Source organism: Nicotiana sylvestris, chromosome 1 (genome assembly GCF_000393655.2).
Source record: "Nicotiana sylvestris chromosome 1, ASM39365v2, whole genome shotgun sequence".
NCBI classification, from domain to species: domain Eukaryota; kingdom Viridiplantae; phylum Streptophyta; class Magnoliopsida; order Solanales; family Solanaceae; genus Nicotiana; species Nicotiana sylvestris.
In genome coordinates this window covers 34,283,237-34,288,307 of record NC_091057.1, presented here as the reverse complement: position 1 = coordinate 34,288,307, position 5,071 = coordinate 34,283,237, and positions in this window count along the sequence as shown.

The window sequence follows — 5,071 nt, the reverse complement described above, 5'->3', positions numbered from 1 at the left end:
TATTAAAGTCGGCAAGAGGATTGCCCGTCACAGCCATGGTGCGTATGTCGTTCAAGCAGATGGCGGAGAGGTTTGTGCAACTGTCTGCAGCTGCAACGGAATTGATGGAAAGGGGTGTTGAATTAATGCCAGTGCCTATGAAGAGATTAGAGAAATACAGACGGCGAGCACATTGACATTCCTTTTTGCAATATTAACGAACGAGGTATTTTTGAAGTTCGCACCGCTATCCATAATAATCGGGGTAATAATGTACATACTGTAAATGAATCCACAAGGTTATGCTCATGTGGGAAATGGTCAATCTACCACATGCCTTGTTCACATGCCATCAAGTGTTTTCAACGTGTTGGTTATGCGGAGACCAACTATATTGATCAACAATATAGTGTTTCCAAATACCTAAACACATATAGTGGTCAGTTGCAACCAGTGGGTTCTGAGCATTACTGGCCCCCAGAACCATTTAAAATGGTGTGTAACAAGTCCTATTTGCGTAAAAGACAGGTGCAGAAGAGAACGCGTATACGGAACCAAATGGATGTTAGTGATATCGTATATGCACGCAAATGTGGTATATGCTCGCAAACAGGCCACGACCGTAGAAAATGTCCTTTGGGTGGCAACAATAATCAAGCTCAGGGCGGGTGTTCTTCTATTGTACCTAACTACCCATGAGTTCATGTTGTAATAATTAGTTGTTATGTATACGATTTAAGTATTTATGAAATAATATTTTCTTGTTTGTTAATTATGATTTGTACTTTCCCTTTTTACCTATTTAAATAATAATTTAATATAATTATCGGTATATTTATCATGTGTGTTGTCTTGTCGCTATCACGATATAATATAGCGCCATTATATATGGCGCTATGTGTGTCTTGTCTTGTCGAACTGAAAAAGCTGACCGGCTGACATAAAGTCGTCTTGTCAACATCATGATATGACGCCATTAGATATGGCGCTATATGTGTGTTGTTTCGCCTATAAATATTGGGGTCATTGTAGTTATTTTGTGTGCTAAAAATTTCCCCCAAGAAATATTTCATTAAAAGTAAGTAAGGTTTTTATTATAAGCAAATATTTCACAAATGGCTCAACCTGGTCGTCCACCATTTTGCTTATGTGGAAAACCATGCATGATGGATTGTGGGTGGGAAGGTGCTAACGCTGGACGCCGCTATTGGTGCTGTATGAACACGTTGTACAAGCAACCCGACGAACCTACTTGTGAATTTGATGAATGGGCTGAGGAACCATGTTATCAAGAAAGCTACAGGGATAGATTACAGGAATTTCATAATATGTGGTTATACCAGCATAGAATACAAAAGGAGGGAGATAGAATTATTACAGAAATGAGGGAGAAACTGAAGGAGGTGGAAGATAAAAAATGGAGAGCAGAATGGAATTGTGAAGCACACAAGGAACGCAACGAAAAATATAAACGGGAACTTGCGGAGGTGAAGGCGAGAGTGAAAGAGTTAGAAGAAGAAAAAGAACAAATGGAAGAACGATTTAAGTGGTTGGAGCGAAGAATAAATGACAACTGAGGATGGAGCATTGGCGTGTATGTGTTTAGTGTCATTTTCATATGTCATGTATTTTTATTATGTTGGCCTGTTATGTTTGTGTTTGTGTTGTAGTAATGTTTTCCTTGTTTGTTGTGTTACTATACCAAATACTATAAAACGAAATGAGAACTAAAAAAAAGTAACTGTCATATTCGATTAAATATTGTTGTTAATGTATACAAAAATATTATTTACACCAAAAAAACATAAAAATGGAAGATCGAATCAATGTGTCCCGCATCCGGTGTGTCTCAAAGTAGCCGTTGGCCTGAGGCGCATCCCCTGCCGCTCGGGTACGCTATCAGGATCATCATCATCAAGTCGTCTCCTTATGGCCGGATGCGGCACAGGATGACATGTATCGGTGGTGCTGTCAGGTCCAGTAGAAGGCTACATAATAATATCAAACTTAGTATAGAAAACTACATAACAATTCACAAAAATTTATATTGTCTTACCATAATCGTGTCTGGATCCTGAATGTAGTCATCTGTCGCAGCATCGCATGAAGCCTAAAAAAGTAAATTAATAAAGTTAAAGAAAATAAATAAGTTATAGTAAAAACAGTAATAAAATTAATACTAATAAACTCATACCTGCGCATGTGATGAGCTGCCATAACTCAGTCGGTGCCCACTATCAAAATCTCGGATCGGTCGAGACTCATCAGTGGTAGACGAGCCAGGGAAATATCTACCCAACTCCACTCCTTGAAAATCCGAGCCTGTGATCAAGAATTGACCCGATGGGGTCACCTGCGACGTCCCTGGAGTGTCATAAATGCCAAGGCTGTAAGACGGCATGTCGGTCTCATGCATGCCACCTCCCATATCAGCAGCAACATCATCAGCAGGAGCCTCAAAGCCCCTTGCTGGGGACCTCCTCTCCGCCCACGACCACGTCGTCCAGCACCAGCAGGTCGTCGTGGAGTAGCAGCAGCTTGTCGGCCACCACCCCGTGGCATACCACGACCTCGCTGGTATGTGGCTGGGTCAACATAATCTGGCTGGTGTGCCAAACGCTGATCCGATCGGCCTCGCTGCAGTGTCTGGGCAGCCACATCCATTAAGCGACGACTATAGTCCTGCATGATCACAGGGTCGTGGACATAACTCTGCATCTGCTGCCCCATACGATATACGGTATGCAATCCAATCGCCTGCACAAAAGTTTTTAATATAAACTACGTATTTGACTAGAAATTACTATTAATGTAATTGATAATAACAGAAAACATACCAGAGCCTCATGTCTCCCGGCGTATGAGACGTACCGACCATCTACCTGATGAACTGGGTTCTCGATAAAAAGTCGGGAAACAGTGCGGTACCATGCCATATAAACTCCGATAGGAAAGTGTTGCGGAGCTGGGGTCAAGTCCCCTCGGCTATCCTAAATACACAACTGCGCTGTCAGCCAATCAATAAATGTGTCGTCCACTCTCATCCGATCATCCCTCTCATAATGTAAAGGATCCCATGCAGGCCGAGTCGGTATAGACTGCGAAAATCTAAACTGACGAAATACTCGCTCTGAGGCATGATGCTCAACAATATCGAGGCACGTGAGAGGGACGGAAGCCCTCCAAATATGGCGGCCGTGCGTGCAATACGCTGGCAGGGTACCTATCAGCTCTTCGCTGTACGGCGTCCAGATGAACTATCAAATAATAACACAAACCGTTAGTATGCGCAACACCTAGTTAAACAATAATTGGTAAGTTTAGTTAGATATTCACCTGTGCATCCTCCAGAAAATCCAACACATCCCTACAGAAGGGGAGATTATGATGGCCATGATACTCTCGTGCAAGTCTACGACGCAATACCCACCTACAAGCTAGAGGGAGATCAGGAATATGTACATTAGCCGGTAGCTGTGGTAGAGGTGGCCGAAGCTGCAGAAATCGCTCCCACACCCAAACCTAAAACACAAACTTGACGTAAAGATTAACAATAACTAGATAAAATTGTAACTAAACGACAAATTATTTGAATAAGTTGTCACCTGTAGAAGTGGCAGAAAGCCAGAAACGTCTCTCTGTGTTCCCATGGATGCCCGACACATCTGCCTGTACAAAAAAGATAGGACAGCACCACCCCAGCTGTAGCTGACTGTATCATCGAAGTCCGCAATATGATGCAGAAAACGGAGGCTCACTAGGTTCCCCGAAGTGTTCGGGAACAAGACCCCCCAAATAGAAGGAGCAACAACAGCCTCGTATATTGCTCCACATCCACCTCCGCTGAGTCGTCGGTGATAGTATCGTGGATCTGCACCAAGTGGTCTCTAATGGGGACCAACTGCATACGACTGCTCCCAATTGCTACATCTGGGTCCTCGGACCTGAAGCCCGTGAGCCTGTGCAGCATATCCATATATGAAGCCCGGTTAAAATATCTCATATTCCCAGGCAGTAAAACTGGCAAGCCATCGGTGGACAGGCCATATAAAATCTCGACGTCCTGGAGTGTGATGGTGGCTTCGCCGATGGGCAGATGGAAAGTGTGCGTCTCCGGTCGCCACCGCTCAATCAACGCCGTGATCAAAGCATAGTCGAGCTGTATCCGGCCAATGCTAATGATCCTATATAATCCCATCTCCTCCAGGTGATGGACCACACGGGGATGTAGAACGCGGGGAGGAGTCAAAAACTCCCACAATAAATCCACTCTCCTGCCCCGAAAAGTCTGCGTAAGCAACTCTCCCCCCCATATATGCTCGGATCTATGCTGGGGCTGTAGGGGTAGTAGCTCCGACGTCCGAGGGCCGGGATGTATAGGTGCATTCATGTCGTCAACTGCAAATTCATAATTTTTAATAACTATCATTAAAATTTATGTGTTTTTTTATAATTTAAATTCATATTTTTTAACAACTTAATTGTAAAAATTATATATATACTTATGGGTTTCGTGCTAGATTTTCTGAGGCCCAGTGGTACCAAACTATCATTAATAATTTTATGTTTTTTTAATAATTTTTATTCATATTTTTAATAACTTAATTGTAAAAATTATATATATATATATATATAATTTTTATAATTATGGGTTTCGTGCTAGATTTTCTGAAGCTCAGTGGTACCAAACTATCATTAATAATTTTATATTTTTTTAATAATTTTTATTCATATTTATTTAATAACTTAATTGTAAAAATAATATATATATATATATATAAATATATAATTTTAAAAATTATATATATACTTATGGGTTTCGTGCTAGATTTTCTGAGGCCCAGTAGTACCAAACTATCATTAATAATTTTATGTTTTTTTTATAATTTTTATTCATATTTTTTAATAAATTAATTGTAAGAATTATATATATATATATATATATATATATATATATATATATATGAAATATATATATATATATATATAATTATGGGTTTCATGCTAGAATATAAGATAATTAAACAATTACTACACAATACTACGCTACAAGGCTCTACATTTTACTACGCTACAAGGGTCTACGTTTTAC